Here is a 27,189-nt window from a genome sequence, read left to right as displayed (position 1 = left end):
AGTCTGCTTGTGAATGAGATTTTACTCCGGTTTTAACAATGTAAAATATTAAGGGTTTTTATATTGGGATTTATAAAAATTATTGTGTACCCTTCCACTATTGTGCCCTTTTTCTTCTTCTCTGAGATTTCCTTCGTTCATTGGGATTTGCTATCATAATTTTATATGAATGTATGTGATTTTAAAAATGTGTGTTGGCATTCTGCTAGCTGCCGAATAACTCATATTACTGGTCCATACATTTTGCACTATTTAGTGTTTGTTTTCTTTTTTTATTGTGCTGTCCTACTCTCCCCTGATTTTGGAAGTCATAACTAGAGATGGGTGAATTTTTGGGGTGGATTTGAATCTGCGGCGGATCTGCCGGTTCCTTTGGTTTGCGCACTTCCGCGGATCAAGCTCAAAAAGGGCGATTCACCTTTCCGAATTTTTTCAATTATTGACCATCCAATTCACGGATTCCGCAATCCGCGGGGGGATTTTAAGAATGCAATCCGGATTGGATTGGCGTAATCCACGGATTTGATTGGCAAAATCCACCAGCGGATTGTATCCAATGGCAGATTTTGATTAATCCGCACGGATTGAAACTAGCATAATCTGTCAACGGATTTTACACCGCGGAACGGATTTTGAATTGAAAACTCTGGAAATTCTGCTTCATGGATTTTGACAATTTTGCCCATCTCTAGCCATAACACATTATAGGTCCACATCCCAATACTCACGGATTGTTGTCACTTACAGTATAGGTTCTCACGTTCCAGGGTCTTTTTGTCCCGTATTAATGTCAGGAAAATTTAGGATTTGCTTAACAGGGTTTATTTACAGGGCAAAACAAGGATACATAAAAAAAGGACCTAACCGCTTTGAATCTCTAACTAATAGATCTTAGTTACTCACTATAAGTGGGAGAACTAAACTTTTTCCCCACTCAGAACCCTGTACCTGTTTATGAACCGCAGTTCTCCCTGCAGGCCTCATCTGCCACTTCTGCGGATATGGAATAAGCCCCTGAAGTGAGAGCTTCCGAAAAGGAATTTTAAGGGATCACAGTTTCAAATCTCCAGCTTTTAGGAATATCTGATTGCTGTCCCCATTCGTGTGTGCAATCATAGGTTACATTTGTTTAATGATCTCTATCACTTGATACTGATAGTTAACCAAATTGTTCTCTTCACTAACCTTCTAAGTTAATTCTTAAAAGTTAGTGCTAATCGATATTTTATCATTCAAATATTGCAGCAATGTTTATATTGAACTAATTTACATGGAAATAGTTAATTGTCTGAAAATTACTAATACACATGTATAATCTCTGATCACTCAGAAACACTAAAGTTTTTTTTATTTAACGACTTGTTCTGGACGTGCCGACCTTTTAACTTCTGAGGTCCCAAATCAGTGAGGATTGGGGATTCTGTACCAAAATCATTGCTATAATGGAAAAATGTTGCCTGCAATAAGTGATTTGTTAAAGTGTATAAGACAGTTCAAATCAGTGAGACTAATTACAAATCAGTTTCCATTATGCAACATTTAATTTTTCAACTCTCTCGTCAAACCATTAGTAATCTGTTAGAACAATTATGTTGACCTTATTGAGGGGGTGTAATATTATTTCCTGGCTTTACAGGAGAAAATGCTGACAGATTGTTTATAAAGGAGGATAACAATAAAATGCTTGAACAATAGTTGCTACCACAGCTGTCTGGTTTTGTAACCAGAGTGAGAGAAGCTGTAGATTAAACGAAATTACATTGGCGGTGCCTCTAAAAATGTTATTATATTACCACCAAGTGCATACTTTATACCTACCATAAATTACTATGATATTTGCACCCTGTAATTACAGACACAAGTGGCTTACATTTATGAAATGTACACAGTAACCAAGATAGGAAGTTATATTTTTATTCTTTAAGAAATATTAAAAATAACTTCGATGCTTGCTTCATTTTCATTATTTTTGTACTAAAATACACATTGAATTGACAACTTTATCATGATCTATGAACCAAGAAGAGAATAAATTAAATGTAAAAATATGTATTTATATTACAAGATACATAATATTCCTATCATACCAATGTTTCTGATCTTTGATGGTGTTTACGTCTAAAATATTGCATTTTAATACATTAACACTAAAGAGTTTCAAATTTTGAAACAAATTGGACCATGAAAGAAACAGCTTCTGCTGAAAATATTGTAAATATTCTCATATACTGTACAGTATAATATGATTTTATTATTCTATAATTTAACCCGCAAGAAAGCCCCATGTTAGTGGGAGGTGAAACGAGCGTTGGTGTGTTGTTGGTGCTGAGCTGCTGAGTGTACCATAACATCCCCATGACTTTGATTATTGGAAGCACATGAATTATTATGTTGCGAATGTGAGATTATGCACCACTGCTTTTTACAGAGAAACAAAAATCTTAAAGAGGGTGAAAGTGGACTGTATGAAAAGAAGCTGACCCCCTGATGTTAAAGATATGTCTGCGTTGATGACATCCGTGATCAGTGATCAGATATGTTTATGATGGGATTGGCAGATAAAAACAGAAAGTGTTTTTCTCATGACCAAGGTTGCATGATGAATATAGGCTAAGAGCTCAGGAGCCTGTACATTGATTTGTTGAAAGTCTAATAAATATGCAGTAAACTGTGGAGAAAGGACATCATCCCACACATCATATGGCTGTGTAACATCAAAGTGTAACATTTAAGTGTTTCGCAGAGTTAATCTTGGAGTTGACATTGGAGGTGAAGATTTGAGGAAGATCTGGCCTCTGAACAACAACTTTACAACTGTGAGAACTTTACTTTCTAAAAGCTGTGATTATTTGTACTCTTACTATCCTCCAATAACTGGGAAGTCTCTCCTTCTGTATCTCACTATGCCCTCCTTATTGCTTTTTCTGTTTACTGTTTCCTCACTCCTTGGTGAATGTCTCTGTTCTCTCCAACTGCCCCACTCCCCACTGCACCATTATTTATACACCTCTCTCCCAACAACCCTCAATAAAAAACACCCACACAAATCCTCTATTCATACCCTCTATCTACTCCTTCCTGCTGCTGGGGATCTCCCCTAAGCCTGAAGCCAGACATACACACCTGATCTCACCCACGTTTCCCTGCCATCTCTTCCCCTGTAAATGGTGTTAACCTTTTCATTTAACACTGACTAACCTTAAAACTTACCCCACAAATCAAGCATCCCAATAGCCTGCACTCATGGCTACTGTCCCACAGTCACTTATACCACCCATTGTGGCCAAGCACACCTATCTACAGCACTTATTACCTCACCTGCTGTCTCTGTAAGTTTCCCCTCAAACATCTTAGATTGTAAGCTCTTCGGGGCAGGGATTTCCTTTCCCATTGTCTGACTTTTGCTGCACTTATTGTATTTTTAAAATTCCCTGTGCTGGATTCTTTGTGAAGTGCTGAGTACACTTTTCGCGATATATAAATAAAGACATACAATACAATCAAGATACAGGCAGTCAAAAGGGCAAGCGGGACATTGTGGAACTGGAGCGTTGATCCGGAAGCAGCAGTGATCTTGTTCTGTACCCCTAGTCCCATCAACAACATGGAGGATGAGTATATTGATATGCTATACTCTCAATAAGTATCAGTGATTCTATGTTTTGCTGATTCTCTGTTATTATATCTCCACACGGATGTACTCACCCCTATTTGAGATAACTATCTAATTTTCTCCTCATTTGTACTTGGACCGATATTGGTTGTGATCTGGATCTGGGGGTGTGTTAAAAGTATGATCAATGGCCTATCTCTACAGCTTCTCATACAGAGTCTTTTATGTTATTGTTGCATTTGCATATTGTTGTATTAGTGTATGTATATATATATATATATATATATATATATATATATATATATATATATATATATGTATATATATGTATATATATGTATATATATATATATATATATATATATATATATATATATATATATATATATATATATATATATATATATACAGTGGTTGACAAATCACCAAAAAATCTACTCGCCACACAAAAAAATCTACTCGCCACCTAGTACCAAACGTGTGCTGCTTGGGCCAATATTTACTCGCCCGGGGGTTAAATCCACTCGCCCGGGGCGAGCAAATGTATAGGTTTGTCGAACACTGTATATATATATATATATATATATATATATATATATATATATATATATGTATATGTATAGTGCAGAATAAATGAGTACTTCAGTATTAGGGGATACCTTTTTATTTGGACTAACAATTAATATCATACAAAAAGCTTTCGAGAGTGTTTCTCTCTTTCTCAGCAATACTGATTAACAAAGGATTATGTGGCTAAAGCAGAAATTAGGAAACGAGAAAAAAGAAACAAACAGAGATGTAGATAATGTGGGGTGAGAAAGTGACGTTAGAAGACATTGGAAGGGTAATAAAACGGTGACAAGGAACAGCATGGAGGGGGAAGGGGATGCTGTGGGGTGGGGAGGGGGAAGGTATGGATAGTACCATTGGCAGAGAGGCAGGCAGAATCATTACAAACAATTCTGATAGTGTGTGAGAAACCCCATATCCGCATTAAGTACTCTTGTTTTGGTGTCATACAGTCTTATCATTCTGCGTTCAAATGTTTTCCGTACTTCGGTGCATTTACACATTCAATTGAGGATTTTGATTTTTAAATAATTTATGGAATGATCTGGTAGTGAGAAATGATGTTCCACTGGAGAGCAGTATTTTACTTCTTCATGGTGTTGTATTGAGTGTCTGTGCATATTCATTCTGCCTTGAAGTTTTTGGCTGGTTTCCCCAATGTAGCATCCTTGGTCATATTTGTTACGTTCAATCATATGTAATCCCCTGTATCTGCTATCAGCACAGGCCATTGCCCCTTTAAGAATTACATTCCACTGGACCATGTAACTGTGCTTAGCCAGTGGAATGACAGTTGGTGACAGTTGGATAGGGAGCTGAGGTAGTGAGGGTGTGCAGGCCCATCCTGCACAGAGAGTCCATGCAGGACCCCTAAGAGAGAGGGAACTGTAGAGAGAGAGAGAGTTGCCCCACTGGACTAGTGCATGCAGCAGGGCCCAGCAGAGACCAGGACCTGACAGTGCAGAGGGAAGCAGGCAGACAGAGGCTACTAAAGAGAGAGATTAGGGAGCCCAGCTGTGCAGGAATTACTCCAGGTTGGAGTGGGTGAGCTAACCCACCAAGAATATAAACTGCAAATATATTACCATCACAATTTGATCTTTGTGAAGCACCAGGCCTGCAACACACACACAGTTTATGAGCTCCACGATATGTACCACACACTATAAGAATTAAACAGTAACCCATAGGACTCAGGCTCCAACCACAGTGATAGGCCATATAATCTGAGGTAAAATAAAGAGGGGTTACACATATATACTACATTCCTGAATGTGCAGCAGTATGATCCTTTAACTTTGAATGTTCCATGGTTGTGACTGGCTGTGGGATTTTGGCATATATGTTTGCAGAGTTTGCAGCGTGTTGTTGCACGGTTTTGTGCCATTATCAGTGTCAGTGGCACAAAACCAAATAAAAAACAGATGCACAGTGCACTCACAGATTTAAAAGTTGTTTTCTGCAGTTTTAAGTGTTAACCCAGCTCTGTACTCTATACCTTCAAAGCTGTGAAATTTGGGGATTTTTGCATCTATATTGGCTATATTTATATCGATACATTTTGGAGTATTAGCGCTTTCTTCCTCTTTCCACTATACTCTAGCAGAAGTAAGTCTATCACACTTCCTCTATTTCGTCTCTGATCCGGTACACACGCTCCAACGTGCACGGCTCACAGTCAGAATCCACTTCCACATTGCGTGATTCGAAGATCTCCTTTCGTGTTATTTGGATAAATCAACTGTTAATGGCCCCTGAGGAAGCCATTAAGGTGAAACGCATAGGGTGAATGTGCCCAGTTAAGTAGTATTTACTAATATGGAATTTTAGCCAGTCAGTGTCATTGTGAGGATTTCCACTACTAGCACTTTAGTTTTTATAAATAAATAATTATATATTTTTTGAAGTTCTATTGTGTCCCATTTATTTGCTTCTTATTTTTCTTATTTTTGTAAATACTTATATTATTAATATAATACTGAACAAGACATTACCTTTTCTAAAAGGTCAATGGAATAGTGCATATACTGTGAAGCAGTCATTAGGTGTGTCGCCTTATTTGGGAATGTATATGAGGCCTGTCTGAGAGCATTAATTAATCAGAAAGAAAGTCCACCTTTTTCCCTCTGTGACTAACCTATTTGTCGGACTGGAGTATTGAAATCGCACACCCCTTTGTGAGTAAGAATTCAGGTAAATACTGTACTGTAGGATAATAGAAAAAAAGTGTATTAAATCTATTGGAAAGTTCTGAAGGCCACTTCCATTACTTCAAATTTATGTGTACTTCAAAACATGCAGGCAGTCCTGACTTTCCATTTTAGCAGGATTCAATAACATTTTTGGTAACACAAGGAGCCAATTTGCTCCAATACAATGCATTAGCTGACAACGCACCGTTTAGTTGTAAGTAGATGTTCATGCTTCATAGCACTAACTAATAGTGGTTGTCTATTTTAGGAAGTGTGTCTCTCCTGTATATTGTCTCCTGTACCATAACTTTATAAATGGATTGAAATCATAAAACTTAACAGACTGTGATAAATGAATCTCCGTGAAGAGTTAATTATCTGTGCACTTTTTCTGAATATAAAAATAATTGTTGAAAGTATAAGCATTGTGCTCTCATGGAGTACCAATAACATTAAGGCCCATATTTACTAAGCAGTCTTCTGCCAGAATACACCTTCTGGTGCTGGATTCCTGTGATGACAGGGGCAGCATTGCACTCAGAATAAAGGTTAAGCCTGCAAACTATCTCAGCCTGTCAGATGGCAACCCAATGAAAATCCTATGGTTGGAGAGTGCCCAAACCCTTACAATATTAAATGATGCTGTTATGTGTTTAACTATTGTGTTTGGGTTGATCTATGCGACTCATTCTAGTTCTGGGCCAGTGACAATGGCTGAGTGTCAGGCATACACTGATTCAGGGGGCAAGCCATTGTGCTGTTTTAAGGGATAATGTGGGAGCTAGGGAAGGATGCACCCACCTGCTGGGAGAGTACACACTCCAAAGCCAGAGCATTGCTTTCTCCCCAGCAGCAGGACATCTAACCCTCCGGGGAGACCTGGAACTGACCTCTGGGCCCGTATTCGGGTCCTAGACTCACCTGCATGGTTCCATTGGTCATTTCTAATTTCCGACAGTCCCAGGCCCTGCTCTTTGGGAGGCCATTCTTCGGCAAGCCGACGCCAATCCAATCTCCACAGATGTTCCAGATTACTCGCTGGCTACAGACCCCCCCAATCGTTTGACATTAGAGAACTCACTTGTGACTGGAGAACTGAGTATTCTACAATGGATTTTTTGTGGCAGTATCCAGAATGTTAACTTTGGCAGTGCCCTGCTCTTAGCAAACTAGTAGTCCCCCATAAATCACTGTTTTGTGGGGTTATTGTTGTCTTTTTGTACATGTTGCTCACTGTTGGCTCTGGTCAAATAAACACATGTTTATTATACTCGTTTTTTTGCCTGGTATTTGTGATCCCAAGTAGTCTGGAACACCCCAATCGTGACAGTCTTAACAGGACTGAAATATTTGTGGGTGATTCAGAAATAAGAAGTTTTCAGCTAAGAGTTATCAGAACCCTGAGTTATGGTAGCACAATGCTACCAGCGCGGTCAGACAGGGCATATATATGGGTCTATTTGGCAGGTGCTGACATGACTTTGTTCCCTCGTACATGACCCATCACCTGTGTGAGTGGGATGCCAACAACAGAACGGAGCAAGGATGTTCGATCCGTGCAGCAAGTAACTCATTCTGGATGACAGCACACCCCAGTACAGCTGGAGAATCACCCGAGCACCTTCTCGCCCTGGTCAGTTTGGCACTGGGTGATAATCAGATTATTCATGTCTGCCCAGTGATAATGGACACTACACCAGTAGCTAGTTTACTCGACACCAGGATAACAATTACCCTAGTGCGCCCCAGCTTTGTATAACTGGAGCAGATTTTTCCAGATAAACATACGGATGTTCTTCTAGTCGGTGGAGCTCTGTTCACCATCCCACTTCAACGGCACCCTTGACAAATGCTACGGGAGTTCATAGAGACCGAGGGTGGAAAATGGGAGGCTCATCTGCAGCACCTACTCTTTACTTCTAGAGAGGTGTCACAGGAGTCAACTGGCTTCTCCCCTTTTGCGCTTCTGTACTGGTGCTAGGTGTGTCAACTATTTAATCTGTTCAAAAATAGCTGTGAGGTGTTTACCACCACGACTGATACCTCTATGGTCCAGTACGTGGTGGATCTCAGGCAGTGGTTAGAAGTTCTCATGGAGCTTACCCAGACTTACCTCAGGGCAGGTGAGACCAGGCAAAAGCACTAGTATGACAAGAATGGCAGTAGCTGAAAGATCATTTCAAGGCAGCAGATCTTGGTTATAAAAGCCTGAAAAACAAGTTACTGGCTCCTCGGCTTACCCGTCATCTGGTGGATGAACAATACAAATAATGACGTAGACGAAGAACAGATTAGGCAGTGGACCTACCACATAAACATGCTTAAAGTATATCATGCGAGTAAGCCATCAGCGATTTGCCATTTGTAGCCCACTGTCCGGAGATCAGGCGAGTCAGACTCTGCCTAATCTCCTTCGGGAAGCCCAACCGGGAAGATCAGTGGATCCGGTAGGGATCATAATCCACTGTTTCTCAATGGGCACAAGTGAGAGCTATGTAAGGGAGGTACCGGGACCTATTTTCTGACAAGCAGGGCAGGACCCATCTCGCTGATCTCTGCCTAGCGGGACTCTGCTGAGATACGGCAAACTATTAAAAGAAAGATATAGGAGATAATAGCCGAAAGGGTAATTACATGCTCCCAAAGTCCTTGGCCATTGCTGGAAGTCCTGGTTCTACATGGACTATAGTACTTACAGCTCAATGCCCAGACAGTAATAGATGCTTTCCCTGTGGTATGTTCCATATCGATGTGCTTCTGGATGAGCTCACAGGGTCCAAGTACCTGACCACCATGGATTTTAGCCAATGGTACTGGCAGATCCCCCTGACTGACCCCAGAGGCATGGGAAATGTTGGCATTCCTCACCCCAAATGGTTTACTGTATATGATCTCACCATAATTCTATTTGGGATGAAGAATGCTCCAACCACTTTCCAGTGCCTGGTTAATAGGTTGCTGGAAGGGATGCAAGGGTATACCAGACCATAACTGGAGGACCTGTTGGGTTTAGTCAAACATGGGACAAGTACCTGTAGCTGTGGTACTATATGAGATCAGTGATGCTGGGTTGACTCTAAAACCTATCAAATGTCAGCTTGGTATTGCCATGGTCCTCTACTCTGTGCACTGGATTAGCAGAGGGCATCTCAAGCCAGAGCCATCAAACGTAGAGGCCGTCTTCTGATGGCCCATCCAATTCCCAGAAGCAAGTATTGGCTTTCTTGGGGACTTCCGACTACTATAGGAATTTTGTCTGTCGATATAGTGCCATAATCATTACCCTAATGGACTTCATGTGGAAAAGGCTCCCATGCTTTGTGACCTTGTCTCAAGACTGCGCGACCACATGCCAGACTCTCAAATATGCACTAGCCTGTGCTCCATTCTTGGCGTCCCTTGATTACCACAAACCATTCCTCATCCAGACAGACGCCTCTACCTTTTGCATTGGTGAAGTCCTCAGCCTATGGAATCTGGCATCCAGTGGTTTCATTTGAGCAGGATGTTCTTAGATCGTAAGTTCATGTATGCCACAATTAAGATGAAGTGCTTGGAAATAGTGTGGGCGCTAAGGAAACTACATTTGTATCTATATGGCAGAATGTTCACACTAGTGATCGACCACATCCCCCTCAGTTGTCTTTACTTGGTATTGAGGAAGAACAGCAAACTGTTGCAGTGAAGCTTGGACATTCATGAGTATAGTTTCAGTATACAACAGAAGGGCAGGGACCAATGGATTTTTCTTGCAGGATAATGCCTGCCTGCTCAGACAGCCACATACCCCATTGAACCAGGAGGCCAACCCATTGGTGCTGCCACCCCAGTGGTCTCATCTTTAGGGGGGGAGTTATGACAGCAGTATGGCAGTCAGAATAAAGTTTAAGCCTGCATACTGCTTTTGCCTGTCAAGATTGCAACCCAATGTTAATTTTTCATCTTGCCAACCTCGGGTTAGAGAGTGCCCAAACTGTAGCAATATATAACTTGTGTTATGTGTTTTACTACTTGTTTGGGTTTATCTTTGTGACTCATGTACAGTATGCCTGGTCCAATGACAATTGCTGAATGTCAGCCATACAATGAGTCAGGGGGCTAGCCAATGGGTGAGCCAGGTGCTGTGTATAGGGAGAATGGGCAGCTAGGGAATGATATACTTGCCTTGTGGTAGAGTACACACTCCAAAGCTGGAGCATTGTTCTCTCCTCAGCAACAAGGCATCAAACTCTGCCGGAGGCCTGAAACTGATGTCACTGATCAGCATTTGGGTCCTAACCCAGTCAACATGGTTCCTGTTGGACAGTTCTAATTTCCCCTGCTCCCGGGCCCCACCATTCAGAGCCATCCTTTGTCATTGGCTCCACCCCATCTATGGATTGGTCCATTCCGGACACCCTCCTCACTCAAGATTGGCTTAATGGTTAAAGGGACACCACTGATTGGTCAGCACCCGGTTCTCCATGGTTTCAAATGGATCCCTGGAAACTATACAAGTAAACGCTGATCCAATCTCCACAGATGTTCCAGGTTTGCCTCTGTGGCTAGACACGATCCTATCGTTGGACTGTCTAGACTCAGAGTGGTCTCTCCTTGTAACTGAGAAACTGGGTATTCTGTAAATAACTTTTTGTGGCAGCATCTGGGGTAAAACAGCTTTGGCTATGCCCTGTACCTACTGTCGCGTGCTAGGAGTACCCTGTAAGTCCCTGTTTGTTGTGGTAATTGTTGTGTTTTTGTACGTGTTGCTCACTGTTGGTTCCGGCCTAATACATGTTTATTAACCTCTGTGTTCTGCCTGGTAATTGCAATCTCAAGTAGTCTGGTCAACCTCAATCGTACCAAGGGCACATTACAGTTCTTTGACTTCAATAAGCTGCAAAGTGTCTTCTAGTGTGAGCAGGTGTTTTATTGCAAAAGACTGCTTAGTAAATATGGATTTATGTGAGATGGCCAAGTGATTGTCATCTCAATACAGGATATCTACACTTATTAGAGACCAATAGTCAATATGTTGGGAACTCTTCTTGTGCTAGAGAACAGTTGAGCTGCTTTCAAATGATATTACCTGGGGATATTGAAAGTGAATAAATAGGCATAATATCTACAGCATGGAGAAATATGCTTCATAGCATATTGAATAAGAGCCTAAGGGGCTTATTCACTAAACTTCGATAAGTGACTTATAGCACTATGGGGGTTATGCACTAAGTAGTGATAAGTGGGTTTTCTGGGTGCTATGCACAAAGCAGTGATAAGTGCTTTTAAGTGAGATACATGCCTTTATAGCGTGATACTGCCTGTTGTGAGATTCACAAAGCAGTGATAACACTGCAATATCGTGCTATAATGGCTTTTTTCCCACTTAAAAGCACTTATCACTGCTTTGTGAATCTCATAGCAGACAGTATCACGCTATAATGGCATTTATCTCACTTAAAAGCACTTATCACTGCTTTGTGAATCTCATAGCAGACAGTATCACGCTATAATGGCTTTTTATTTCACTTAAAAGCACTTATCACTGCTTAGTGCATATATGCCTGTATAGTGTGATGTTGCCTGTGTTGCTATTCACAAATCTCCAATAACAGTACAATATTGCACTAAAACGGCTTTTTATAGTACCATAAAAGTTTGGTAACTTGTACCAAAGTACCTGAAACTTGGGAAGTAGGGGGTCCCGGAGGCTGAAATTAATGTGATTCAGCTCAGAGACCCTCTGCTTCCTTACTCAATTATTACAATTAACATTAAATCGGCACGATCACCCGTAAGAGCTGTGCACGGAGATGCAGCTCTCTCTGTTCAGTTCTTTCAGGCTGCAGTTTAAACAAACGGTTTCAGGGCAATAACACTTAGGAAAAAAAAACAAGTAATGTGACCTTGCATTTTTTTACTTAACGTTAAAAAAATTGTGATTTTTCTTAGTGCATACCCTTTTGACACACATGTATAGTGCGGTAAAACAATGCAAAGTCGCTCAGCAATGCACTTAATTTACTGAGGTTTAGTGAATAGACCCCAATGAAGGTTGGTTTGGGAGATGCTCTTCCATAATCTAATGACACTAACATTTTCTCCATCTGCAGTTTATCTCCTGTTGCCTGTGTTAGATGAGTTCTTGGTCAACATTTCCTTAGCGTCTGAAGTGGCAATTCTATCACATTAGCTCTGTTTTCAGACCAGCAGACTCCAAGAGACTTGGTAAAGTCAGTCTGAGGCTCACAGTAGTATCAAGCTTTTACTAACAGCATTGCCGACAGAACTCACCTGTGCTGGAAGCAATTTGTACTCCACTCCTCTTTTTCAAAAAGGGTAATTCAATAGACATATATATACAGAGAACACCCGCACAGCTTAGTAGTTTGAACCAGTGTGAGGTGCTGACTAGGTAGGAACAAGAATGCATAAAGAGAGAAAAGAAACCTAGTATATAAGCACTCTTCTACACAACTAAATGTATAATGAATGTATTAAAATACTTTATTTGTACCAATGAATAAAAAAATGGGGTTTAAAATAAGATATATATCAAACAGTACATGACTGTCATTTGTAACGTAACTCTGAAGAGAGTACAGGGAAAACGGCGGTGCATCTGCTGCTGCTGCTGAAGATTGGAAACCACAAACTGCAAACCACAAAATATCCTAGGTGCAAAAATTTATTTTAGGGCATAGTAACAGCCAAAAAGAACACTCTGACGCGTTTCCCGTGGTATCCCACGCTTTATCAAAGTGGGCAGTGGTTTATCAAAGCGTGGGATACCACGGGAAACGCGTCAGAGTGTTCTTTTTGGCTGTTACTATGCCCTAAAATAAATTTTTGCACCTAGGATATTTTGTGGTTTGCAGTTTGTGGTTTCCAATCTTCAGCAGCAGCAGCAGATGCACCGCCATTTTCCCTGTACTCTCTTCAATTGTTCCTTGGTACTGTAGGAGCATGCAGGACAGGACCAGGATATCCCCAAGGTCAGCAGTGAGTAATCCATTTACTTCATTTATGTGATCAGTCCAACACACGGTCACCTAGACCACCACATAAGACTTACCTATATGGCTAGTGGTGATAGCAGTGAAGCTGTCGGCAAACTGCTGTTTTCAAATAGAAAGCTTCCCGCGTGTGTATACTGAGATATGGCCAATGCTTGCGTTTCACGTATGCACGCTATGCCCTGAAGAAGCGTCCTGCTATATGGGGCTGCTGTCCTAGAGCCCACTGCTCAGATAGGCATACCCTCGAGCATATCAGCGCTGATATATCAATGATCAGCGCTGATATAGGGGACTATGCAACTGTAGTCTCGCTATGTGACTTACACAGATTTAGACACCATTGATCAATACTATAGATCTGGTTACTTGACAACATTGGAAGCTGTGTGAGGGAGCCTCAGTTGTCTGGTTGTTGTTTACTTCACAGAGCTAGAAGTGTGTACTCTATCCACGTGTCCTTGCTTGGTTCACTGATCACCGCAATATATCATCACGGCTCACAGGAATTGCCCTCTCTATACACCTCTCCCACGTGTATGTGTGAATTACTCACACGCAGACATCTGTATTCCGGTGCAGGGGCATATGTGAGTAACGATCACAGGTCACACACCGCATGGCACTGTGTTGCTATGAGAGGCAACCTGCATCAGCTGTTAGATATCAGTAGCTGCATCCCACTGCCTTGACCAGCTCGCGCTGCGAGTGGAATAATTACAATAGCATACTGGGTTGCAATAACTGTGCCTGATCAGCCACTGCACAGTAATCACACAAAGTCTAGCTGTTATAACTTCCTATACTATTGCCAAACAAGGCAAGGAGGGGGAACATCTGAAATATCAGTTCACTTACCGTACTACCTACCATACTTGAAATCAATTAGATCTCAGTTATTGACACATGAGGCTAAAGGACAACAGTGCCCCTTGATGTAGAGGCTTGTCTACTAAGTGCTCCACCACCCTCTATGCCCTGTACAGTATGTAGTACGCTGATTCAGACAGCCCATATTAAAACTTGTCCCCCCCCTTCCCTCCCCCCCCCTCTCATAAGCTTGATTCAATATATGAATCTAACCGTGTAAATACAATGTCAGTCGGTAGCCTACCCTGAACGTATGTCATAAGGGGGTTTCTTTACCTAAGCAGTATCTCCATACAGGAGACCAATTACTAGACCACATTGGGGGAAAATACATTTATTCCTCCACATTAGCCCTCAGTGGTATCCAGTACCCATCGGGCTGTCATTGCCTGAATGCTTAATAGTTAGGGATACCTGGTTACTTTTTAGTAAAACAATATTACCTCATAGGCTAGTGGTGGTTTGGGGATGAAACTCTCACATGGGTCCCTTACTAGTGCTTTAGTTTAACCCTATTAATAGACACACCACCAGGGAGGCTGCCAGCTGTCTTTATACTGATTACACATATAGCGGACGAATAAAGCATATCATAGCTTACTATCACACATTTCAGATACGCCTAAAAAGGGACAGAACAGTTTCTGAGCAGTGGCCCGGTGACGGCCCTAGTCCTATATTACTAGGCAGCTATACAATAGCATAAGGATCCCGAATATCTATAAGGGATCCCCATATGTTTCATCAACCTAACTTACCAGAGTTACGTTACAAATGACAGTCATGTACTGTTTGATATATATCTTATTTTAAACCCCATTTTTTTATTCATTGGTACAAATAAAGTATTTTAATACATTCATTATACATTTAGTTGTGTAGAAGAGTGCTTATATACTAGGTTTCTTTTCTCTCTTTAAGTAATTCAATAGACAGCACAATTGTAACACATGGTAAGCACACGCATAAAGACGTTGGCATATATGGTACCGCTACCACGAGTAAGCCCAATAACACCTGGTGTTAAACAGTGGCACATCCATAGTGCCATGGGTAAAGTGGCTTAGTTATTTTAAAATGAGAACAATTTACGATAGCATGGCAAGTAGTGTGATTTTGATAGCAGTGATTGCTATATTCAATAACCAAACAAAATTAATTGTAGAGAAGCAATGTTTGGGAAATTGAAACGGAAATGAATATGCAGAACATTTGCCTTTGCTTCTTCCTTTTGTTCTATCAATTGCTCTTTTGCTTTTCTGACACTTGATCACTTTTTCTGTTGGCATCAATTTAAATATAGCTTCTTAGAGGCTGCATCAATCCAGTTTTCATTCTCCAGACTGCGTGTAATGCATGCAAAAAGAAAGGGATTATCTTTACTTATGGAAATCTGTCAAATTCAGTAATTAAAATGGCAGATACTTCAATAATGCAATAATGCAATCTTTCCAGTTAATTTCACACTGAATCTCCCAGAAGAAATCTAGTTTATAGGGCAGTGTTGACAAAAGAAAAAACCAAGAGGTATGTTTACTCAACAAATAAAACATGGGCGTAAGTACTTTAATAATGCTATTTGCACAAATCTTTCCATGGAAATGTAAACAAACGTTAATTAATATTTACAATAAAAAAATATATCAATTCAATGAATTCCAATGAAAGCGTTAATCATTATGAAAACAGAAATGTTTAGAAATAATCTGTCTTATATGAACTGCTTTGAAGTAAAAAATAACATCATATTTAGATACCTATTTGTACACAACTTAAATATCACTTTCTAATTAAATTGTAAATGGAATTTAAGTGATTCGGAATCCATGTTCTCTGTTAGAATCCATTTTGTTTCCCCAGACTCCATTCAGACTGAACTGAAAGATTTGTGCAATATAAGAAAAACACGTTCAAGAAAAATAATTGATTTGTAGGAAAGTTAAAACAAAGGAATTGTTTATTGTACATTGTGGGTACAAGTTTAAGTCTGTCCAATGCCAAGATAAGAGTATAGGCTTTGTGTATAGGCTTTGTGTCCAGATTTTTCAATGGATTGTTTAGTTGTATTATTGTTTCATGCAACCAAGCTATGCATAGGTTAAATTAATAGTTAGAATTAACTATATGAATCTATTTTTAGAGTTGATGTGCCAGAACATAATGAATAAACAATCCAATACCATCTAGTGATCAAGAATGCTCCGTTCTCCATCCATAGTATGTTTTAGTATGTTTGTGATTTCCTCACAAACAAGTGAAGATGCTGAGGGGTGCGCTCGCGTCGTCACTTTTGGGTTCATCAAGATGATGTTAGAGTGATCATCTGGTATTGCAGAAATGTATGCTACTGACTCACAGGAATTGTCAGGGTGCCTTGGATGCACTGCTATGGAAAAATGCCCTTAGCGTTTCATAATGGCTCTTTTTACTTCCTCAGGAGAAGGTTTGTGAAGAAATCAACAGAGCAGGATGGAGGATACGGAGGGAGAAGGAGAGATCCCTTTTGTGGTCTACAGCGCTGTGTCAATGTGCTGTGTGACAACACTACATTTGTCAGTGGGACATTTTCCCTTTTACTTTTCATTTGTTAATAAAATAAATATTCTGCACCATTGTAGTGGTGTGTGTGCTCTTCTAACCCTACACATAATTAATTTTACCTTTGCTATAGAGTTGGGAATACTCTAATAGGAGAAGCACCCACTACTGATGGACTTTTCACCCCTTTTTAATGACTTTTTTTGAGAACACACAAGTATGATCTGTTGTATGTCTTTTGTTTTGTTTAGTATTGTTTAGTATTGGTGAATATTTGTGCATCTTTTAGCGCTTTTTGGTTATTTCTCTGTATGTTTTGGTTTAGCCTGTGCCTATAGATGAAGCTTATTGTTATTTTGCCTTACACTAAATAAATGACCTGTCAAGACATCTGTTTTGGATATTTCATTTGGTATTGAATAAGAGGAAACGCACAATTAGAAACATAAAGAACTGTCTTCTACCCATGGATAAAATCATCTTTGATCAATCTTTCATAATATTATTATCAATGGACTATGTTAATTTCATAATTCACCCAATTTTTAATTTATGTATAAATATTTCCTATTCTTTAGATAACCCACATAAAGAGCATTTTTATAAAACTTATTACATGACATTTATTTACTTTTGCTAAAGCAAGCAAAAATATACATGAGCTCCTTTTTTAGTTTCGAGTAATTTAAAATTAAACAGGATAAATGTGTTTTGCTTCATCATAACCTTACCATTGAATCATTCAGATTCTCAAAACGTTGTTGTAACTTACTTCTTATAAAACAAAACCCTCAATAAGGCATGGGGTTTCCGAGGTGTAAGCTATTCAGCAGAATGAGTAGCTCTCCTGAAATAAAGATATCATTTATTTGGGTTAAGCAGGAGCTAGATCCACAATATTTTTGAAGTGCTTACAGTACATAACAGAAAATAAGAAATACATAAATATAATTTATTTCCTAGATTACATATGTTTGTCCAAGCTTTACTATACAAATTTATATATAAAACGAAACAGTTCACATTATCAGCATTATCAAGTCAAAGACACCCAGCGACAACTATGTCTCTCCTCCTACATAGTACGGGAACCAGGGCAAGATACCACATAGACTTAGAGCCAAATATCATGCCAGGATGGTCTAGGATCTTTGGCCATGATGAAATTGCCCTGTTACTGCACCGACAGGACTACTCACCCGTTTGACACCTTATCACTGGTCATCTCACTGCCTTTCACCATCGCCGCAGGTCACCTCACCACCTTTTGTAAATGTACTCAGCGCCTCTCGGATCTCCCGAGCTGCACCTAGCTCCGACACCATTTGTGAGCACACCTGTGCATGCGCCCAGCAGGACAATAAGGACGGACACCAGGACACATTTTTACATTTTCCAGGGTGCACAGGAAATAAAAAAATATGTCCTGGCTGCTGGCGTCAGAGCGATGTGCTGGCTGCAGCTGGCGAAATCCAAGTGGTGCTAAGGTCCATAATCAGGGCTTGACACAGAGGAAGCTGGGCCAGGAATTTCATGGTTTGCAGTTCCAGGGATTACTACCATCTACTAAACTGAGATTATCCATCTTCATCTTATTGTCTAGGTGGCAGGCACCAAGCCATGGCCAATCTTATCCAGGTTACAGTACCTTAATCACAGCTACATACAGTACCAATAACCATACCATTTCAATTTAAGCGTAAGACCCATTGCATAGTTTCATCAAGGTCAATGGCATTTTCCCAAGATACAGACCCATCTTAGTATAAGGCAATGACCAAGATAAGTGTAAAGACTAATGGTTAGAGGAGAAAACCTCGCTCAAACTACGCTATTGAATTGATGCTGTGTGCTACCAGGGAGGTGAACAAACTAATAAGCGTAATTGATGGATCGTGTCGGACACAGTCCACACTAAGAAATCCCTTTAGCGGTGCACTACAGAAGAAATAGTTTATATATAATAATGGTCCTCTAGAGTCTGCAAATAAAACAGTCTAAAATCAAAGTTTAATATCATAATAAATTACATATATTATAAAATCAAAGGTATAAGTTCCTGAATTAATAAATACTACTCATTGAATGCATGGATATGCAGACGTGTATGTGTATATATCCTTATAAATGTGTGTAACTTCTCCAGATGCCTTTGATGGATCCGGTACACTCACTAGTATAAGGTAAGCCTAATAAATATCTGATCTCCTTGCTCTTAAAGTCAATCCTTGTATAAGGTGCTATTCTGTTGCAAAAATCCCATATGTCAATGTCTGGTGAACCGTGGTCGCAGACAGTCCCAAACTCTCAGTCACCTGTACTTATGTTTTTGTGATATTGCATATATGGCGCAACATGCTGTAGGTGAGAGAAAGGACATAAGATGACACAGTGATTGTCAACTCTAGTGGTTCTGCGTTAATCACAGAGATTTGCACCAACGAGTATTCAGATGTTGATTTGCACAATGTGTGGTAAGCCTGATCTCACACGATGTGTCCTAGAACTATCTTGACTAGGATCATAATCAGTCCTCCAACTTCTTTATGTGTGTAGTTATAAATATCTATCCGGTGGTAAGCCGGTAGAGCGTGTTACTCCACAGCTGTCAGGGCGTGCTCACCACAAACGAGACGGGACCGCGGTGCTGAGGTGGGATAGGATATAACGCCACCCACAGCCACGAGGGCACGTCTTGAGAGTAGAGTAGTCGGGGAGTCCGGATCGGGGCAGGAGAGGTACGGATGGTAGAGGGTGCTGTATGCAAAGTCCGGGGTAGAGATAAGGACGTAATCTTTTACCGTTTGCCAGGATCGGGATTCCAGAGGTGCGGAGAGTCGTTTAGCCGTATGCCGAGTTTGGGATGCCAGAGGTGCGGGTAGACGTAGCGGAAGCCGGTTCGGTACACGAGGAGGACTGCAAAAACAAAACAGGACAAGACAGGACTATGGAGGCAGAGAGTGATGAGAACAACTGGATCTATGCTCAGCCAACGAGTCAGTGACACTGTTAGGTATATATAGGAGAGCGGGTCCAATGGCAGCGCAGCAAGGTGGGGGTGTGTGGAAGGGCCAGGCTACGGCAGGGATAGGTCCAGCATGAATCCCAGGGGAGGAGCCATAAAGCCCAGTAGTCAGACTGCATTGGATTGCAGCAATGGTTTGAGGTGCTGTGCCTTTAAGGGGTTGGTACGGCTCCGTGTGGCCACGCCACATGTGTGGAGCTGTGCTTGCGGCCGCGTGACCGAGCGTAGCCGCTGGACCGAGAGTAGAAGGGGAGTTTTGGCGTGCGCGCGAGCGCCCACGTGGAATAGTGATCGGCGTTCCGGAGAGAGGCTGCCTGCGTGCCGCGGGAGGACCCGTCGGAGCTGCTGGTGAGTGAGGAGCACACCGAGGGCGGCGTGACTCCCAGACCCTTACAGTACCCCCCCCCCTTCAGGGGCGACCTCCGGGCGTCCATGAGATAGCTTGGAGGGATTCTTACGATGGAAAGCCTGGACGAGTCGAGGTGCGTGGAGATCCCGGTGAGGAATCCAGGAACGTTCCTCTGGTCCAGGTGGACCAGGTATTGTACTCCACCTCTGGAAATCCTAGAATCCAGGATAGCCTGAACCTCGTACTCCTGTTGACCTTGGATCAGAAGAGGAAGTGGGGGAGACGTGGTCTTAGAAAAGCGAGGACTCTGGAATGCTGGTTTAAGCAATGATATATGAAAGACTGACGGAATCTTCATCGAGGGTGGAAGGCGTAGGCGATAAGCCACAGGATTAATCCTCCTGACCACAGGAAAGGGACCGAGGAACTTAGGTGCTAGCTTCATGGTAGGAACCTTTAGTCGGATATTCCTGGAAGAAAGCCAAACCCTGTCTCCTGGGACGAATTCCGGAACCGGGCGTCGAAGGCGGTCTGCCTGGAGTTTCTGTCTCCCTGTAGCCACCTTTAAGTTCTCCTGAATCCTCGTCCATAAGTCTTTCAGCTGGGAGATGCGCTTGTCAACCGCTGGTACTCCTGAGGATAGAGGGGAGAAGGGTAGGCGGGAAGGATGAAAACCACAATTTATGAAGAAGGGAGATTCTTGAGTGGAGTCATTGCGAAGGGAGTTAAGAGCAAACTCAGCCCAAGGAAGCAGATCCACCCAATCATCCTGTGTATCAGTTATGAAACACCGAAGGTATTGTTCCAGGTTTTGGTTGGCCCTCTCCGTCTGCCCATTTGTCTGTGGGTGGTATCCCGAGGAGAATTGAAGTGAAATACCCATTTTACGGGAAAAGGCTCGCCAAAATCTTGACACAAATTGGGACCCACGATCAGAGATGATGGTAGCAGGTACTCCGTGAAGACGAAAAATCTCCTGGATGAAAACATCCGCAAGCCTGGAGGAATTTGGAAGGCCCCTCAAGGGGACAAGGTGAGTCTGTTTGGAAAAACGATCAATGACCACAAGAATCGTATTCTTTCCTTTGGAGTCTGGAAGCTCTTCAATGAAGTCCATAGAAATATGGTTCCAGGGGCGATCGGGAATGGGTAAGGGAAGAAGAAGGCCTGCTGGTTTGACCCGAGGTACTTTGTTGCGGGCGCACGTGCCACACGCTTTAACAAACTCCTCCACCTCCTTAGCCCTCTCTGGCCACCAGAAGGTACGTTGAACTAGGTCGTTGGTTTTCCGTATCCCTGGATGTCCTGCTGATTTAGAGGAATGGCACCACTCAGGAACCCTTTTGTGGTGTTGGGGTGCCGTGTAGAGTCTTCCCTCCGGAACCTTGAGCCCCCTCAGAACTTGTGATTGTTCAGATCGAATTTTGTCCAAAATATCAAAGGAGTTGGCGGACAGGATACATCTAGAGGGAATAATTGTCTCTAGCTGTTCTTCAGACTTGTCCTCTGCCAGGAACTGTCGAGACAGGGCGTCCACCTTTAGATTTTGGGAGCCAGGAATAAAGGAGATAAGAAAATTGAATCGTGAAAAAAATAGTGCCCAGCGGGCTTGTCGAGAGCTCAAATGATGTGCACCTTCTAAGTAGAGAAGGTTCTTATGGTCTGTGAGTATGGTTATAGGTGTCTCCGTACCCTCTAAGAAATGTCTCCACTCTTCTAATGCCAACTTGATCGCCAAAAGCTCCCGGTTCCCGACATCGTAATTCCATTCTGCGGACGAAAATTTCTTCGAGAAGAAGGCACATGGGTGTAGTCTGGCTAAGGGAGAGGTCCTTTGGGATAATACAGCCCCAGCCCCGATGTCCGAGGCATCTACCTCTAAGGTAAATGGAAGTTTAGGATCTGAGTGGGTGAGGATAGGGGCAGACACAAAATCCTTTTTTAGCAGATTAAATGCCCGTATGGCGGTCTCAGACCATGATGAAGGATCTGCACCCTTCTTAGTGAGATCAGTTATGGGAGATATCGTAGAAGGAAAATTGCGAATAAAGCGTCGATAATAATTTGCAAAACCTAGAAAGCGTTGCACGGCTTTGAGAGTGGTCGGACGTGGCCAGTCCAAGATAGCCTTAAGTTTCTCTGGATCCATATTGAATCCGGAGTCAGAGATAACGTATCCCAAAAAAGCCACCGACTTGAGATGGAACTGACATTTCTCCAATTTCGCAAAGAGATGGTTCTCCCGGAGGCGTAACAGCACTTGTTGAACGTGTTTGATGTGCTCTTGAGGAGATTTAGAAAAGATTAGGATGTCATCTAGGTAAACGATAAGAAATGTGTTAACAATGTTCCGAAAAATCTCATTGCCGAAATCCTGGAAAACTGCTGCTGCGTTGCACAGACCGAACGGCATGACCAGGTATTCGTAGTGGCCGTCGTGGGTGTTAAAAGCAGTCTTCCACTCGTCCCCCTCACGTATCCTTACTAAATTGTAGGCACCTCTTAAATCCAATTTAGAAAAGATGGTTGCTCCCTGGAGACGGTTGAAGAGTTCCGGTATCAAGGGCAGTGGGTAGCGGTTCTTGCGTGTGAAGTTATTCAAACCCCGGTAGTCTATGCATGGACGAAGAGAACCGTCCTTCTTTTTGACAAAAAAGAAACCTGCTCCGACTGGAGAGGAAGACTTTCGGATGAAACCCCTCTCTAAATTCTCTGCAATGTTCATGGCTTTAGTCTCTGGGAGAGAGAGAGGATAGGATCGTCCTCTGGGCAGAGGTGCCCCGGGTAGTAGGTCAATAGGACAGTCGAACGAACGGTGCGGAGGTAGAACCTCGGAACGTGCTTTGTCGAACACATCACGGAATTCCCAGTACACAAAAGGTAGGGAATTGACGTTCTCTGGCAGGGTAGTCAACCCACCAATCTTCTGGAAAATCCTGGTACATGTCTTGGCACAAGGAGCACTCCACTGGATAGGTTCCCGATCCGTCCAGTCGATGCGAGGCTTATGGAGTTGATGCCAAGGAAGACCCAAAATCAGCTCAACAGAGGGAGTGTGGATAACATCGAGAGTAATGATCTCCGTATGGACGTCGACGAACTGCAGTAGGAGAGGCACCATCTGTAGCGTGATGAATGCCGGCTGTAGAGGTCGACCGTCAATAGCCTCCAGACCTTCTGGCGTCTTCTTACTGATAAATGGAATATTGTTCCGTCTAGCAAAAGTCTCATCGATGAAATTGCCTGCGGAACCGGAATCAATGAACGCCCGTGCTAGAGTGTGAAATCCCTCTCCAGTCAGTGTTATTGGCAACATGATCCTGGTGGGAAGTACGTCTTTGACGATGGGAGAAAGTGTCAGTATTCCCAATGAAACTCTCCGGGATTTCATTGGGAGTTGGTGTTTCCCGGCTTGTGGGGACACTGGGGTAATATGTGACCGGAATTGCCACAGTACATGCAGAGACCGGCATTGTGCCGACGTTGTTTTTCAGCAGCAGACAGCTTGTTACCTACCAACTGCATAGGTTCCGGGACGTCCACGGAAGGAGATGTAGGAGCCATGAAAGATGGAGCAAGATGCCTTGAAACCCGTTGACGGTAACGAGAACGTTCATTTCTCCGCTCCTGTAGACGCTGGTCCACTCGAACACACAGACGGATCAACTCCTCTAGGTCAGTGGGACGTTCCCGCGCTGCGAGCTCATCCTTTAGGGATTCAGACAGACCTTTCCAAAACGCTGAAGATAGTGCTTCGTTATTCCATCCCGTCTCAGCAGCAATTGTGCGGAACTCCACAGCATACCGAGCGACGGGTCGATCTCCCTGGGTTATGTGATGAAGAGAAGATGCTGCCATTAATTGCCTGCAGGGGTATCGAAGACTCTTCGGAATTCCTCGACGAAGAGATCGATGTCATGTTTGAGAGGGCCTTGTTGTTCCCATATGGGAGAGGCCCATGCCAGCGCCTCATCAATGAGAAGAGCCACGATATAGCCGACCCTGGAGACAGAAGAGACAAAACGAGAGGGCGAGAGTCGAAATTGGATGAGGCATTGGTTAAGGAAGCCCCTACATCCTTGGGGATCCCCGGCATAGTGTTTGGGAGCCAGAATACGAGGTTCCAAAGCAAACGGAGGTGCTGGAAAGGCGGTTGCAGAAGCTGTGGAAGCCACGGGTGAAGGTTGCCGACTGAGAGCTCGGACTTGAACAGTAAGCGAATGAAGGCTTTGCTGTAACGTATCCATTCGCCTATCAGCTTGTTCCAAATAAGTCTCTAATCTGGTGAAGAGATTAGTATGGGCATTTATAGTGTGCTCCACCTCAGCGGGGTCCATGTTTGTAGGGCTGAGCATGTCAGGGCGTGCTCACCACAAACGAGACGGGACCGCGGTGCTGAGGTGGGATAGGATATAACGCCACCCACAGCCACGAGGGCACGTCTTGAGAGTAGAGTAGTCGGGGAGTCCGGATCGGGGCAGGAGAGGTACAGATGGTAGAGGGTGCTGTATGCAAAGTCCGGGGTAGAGATAAGGACGTAATCTTTTACCGTTTGCCAGGATCGGGATTCCAGAGGTGCGGAGAGTCGTTTAGCCGTATGCCGAGTTCGGGATGCCAGAGGTGCGGGTAGACGTAGCGGAAGCCGGTTCGGTACACGAGGAGGACTGCAAAAAAAAAACAGGACAAGACAGGACTATGGAGGCAGAGAGTGATGAGAACAACTGGTTCTATGCTCAGCCAATGAGTCAGTGACACTGTTAGGTATATATAGGAGAGCGGGTCCAATGGCAGTGCAGTAAGGGGGGGTGTGTGGAAGGGCCAGGCTACGGCAGGGATAGGTCCAGCATGAGTCCCAGGGGAGGAGCCGTAAAGCCCAATAGTTAGACTGCATTGGATTGCAGCAATGGTTTGAGGTGCTGTGCCTTTAAGGGGTTGGTACGGCTCCGTGTGGCCGCGCCTCTGTGTAGCTGTGCTTGCGGCCGCGTGACCGAGCGCAGCCGCTGGACCGAGAGTAGAAGGGGAGTTTTGGCGTGCGCGCGCGCGCCCACGTGGAGTAGTGATCGGCGTTCCGGAGAGAGGCTGCCTGCGTGCCGCGGGAGGACCCATCGGAGCTGCTGGTGAGCGAGGAGCACGCCGAGGGCGGCGTGACTCCCAGACCCTTACAACAGCGTAGTTTTATAATCTATCATGTAGTTTAGTACACAACAGCTGTTTCCTTGTGCCTGTATGTTGTATACGATTTTGCGGCTGATAGGTTAACACTATCGTGATGTTGGTGAATATACTGTAAACACCTTCTTGAAGGTACTAATGCTGCACAGATGAAAATGGATAGCTCTGATCAGAAGGATCTCGCATCTACGAGTATGCAGATGTTTTGTGACCCACTGATGTGAGCACTTGTCGGTAAGTCTGTGACTTGCAGTGTGCTTATAGGTTAAATAATTCCACAGTGTGATTAAGCAGACTTTTCTAGGTTTATCTGTAGTCCTAATGATTCCTAAAGCACGGAGCAGCACGTTTACACCCAGCAGTGAACAAGTTAACCAATTGGCATTGCTGGGTGATTGGACGGTCAATCATGGAGTCTTGTTCCGAATAGTTGTATATTACTACATGTAGGTGGGGTACACATTCATAGAGCCATACTTGTCCCTCGTAAGGCTATACTATGTCTTAGAAGTGTATGAACTGTATGTCCGTGTGAACCTTCCTTATTGTGTACAGATTAGTACCCTACTCAAAGTGCTTATGCTATATGGATGACTATAGACGCTATTCTTGATACAGTCAGAACTGGATGTGGACTTAGTTGTTGATCAGAAGGATCCCACATAAATCAAGTATACATATGTTTTCTGACCTGCTTTGGTAAGTCCACTATTGGGAGCACTTATCTGTCAGCCTATTCCTTGCAGTGTGCTTATTAATTATACGCTTGCACAGTGTGGTTGAACGGTCTTTTTTTCAGGTTGTGTATATAACTGGGGGTTCCTCAAGTCCGTGGCATCTGTTATGCATCCAGCGGTGAATATGTTACTCGAGTCGCACTATCGGGCTATTGAGCGATTGATCGTGGAGTGTTATACCGAACGGCTGTATTATTACACATAGGTAAGATACACTGTTATAAAGCTCTAATTATCCCTAATAGGGCTTTATTTAAACTTGGAAGTGTACGAACTTTGTGCCTATATGAGTCTTCCCTTTTGTGTATACATGGATAACCTTATTGAAAGCCGTTATTCCACACTGATTACTGTAGACACCACTGCTGATGTAGCCAAATTGTCTGTTAATTTAATTGCTGATCAGTAGGATCCCGGACTAACAAGTATACAAGTCCTTATCATGCAGTTAGAGATGTATTGTAACCAGGAGTTGTAAACCAGTGTTTTGCAGATAATAATTATTTAAACACCCATATAGGATGCGCTATACAACAACATGCTATTATTATTATTATTTTTATTATTATTAGAATCAATGTTAGATGAGGCATAATTCTAACAAATAATGATGAAAGGGACTTACGTCTAAGTTCTGACTTTAAAGGTAAATAATCAAATACTGTATATCAGTCTTCGCAATTATAGAAAATGATACGAGTGTTGTGTAGTCAGGTCCTCCGTGTTCCTCTTGCCTCCGCTTAGTGCAGGGACCCCGCTGCGCCGCAGAAGGTACCAGAGCGGCGATCGCGTCACCGGCAGCTCCCGTAGCAGGGCGCCGCCATCTTGCACATAGCCACGCATGCGCAGTAGCGCTAGGAGTGCGGCGACCCTGGGTGATGTTGCGCATGCGCAGGACAAGCACGCGAAAACTGAGCCAATAAGGTAAAGGCTCTGAGCAGGGACTACAAGTCCCATGAGCCTCTGAGTAGTCACCTTTTCTCAGATAGCCAATAGGGTTGTGTAGATTCTGGCTGAAAGGATAAGGAAGTGTTCAGCAGGGACCACGCTAGTCAGAGGGTGCTGGAATAGCAAGGGGAGAGGAGGTGTGTGTGCAAGGGTCACACCCACTGCAGTAGGCCAGCATCT

General features: G+C 42.9%; 1 long non-coding RNA gene across 1 annotated transcript; it reads left to right on the top strand.

Moving 5' to 3' along the window:
* The first annotated feature begins 4,989 nt into the window (after positions 1 to 4,989).
* On the top strand, positions 4,990 to 17,166 carry LOC142492126 (uncharacterized). Its single transcript, XR_012800759.1, has 2 exons — positions 4,990 to 5,227; positions 16,678 to 17,166. It is a non-coding gene; the product is annotated as an uncharacterized LOC142492126 (long non-coding RNA).
* Positions 17,167 to 27,189: the final 10,023 nt, after the last annotated feature.

The sequence above is a fragment of the Ascaphus truei genome, chromosome 4 (assembly GCF_040206685.1).
Source record: "Ascaphus truei isolate aAscTru1 chromosome 4, aAscTru1.hap1, whole genome shotgun sequence".
Classification (NCBI taxonomy): domain Eukaryota; kingdom Metazoa; phylum Chordata; class Amphibia; order Anura; family Ascaphidae; genus Ascaphus; species Ascaphus truei.
The sequence above is the reverse complement of the archived record's forward strand: the minus strand, read 5'-3'. Positions and strand labels throughout refer to the sequence as shown.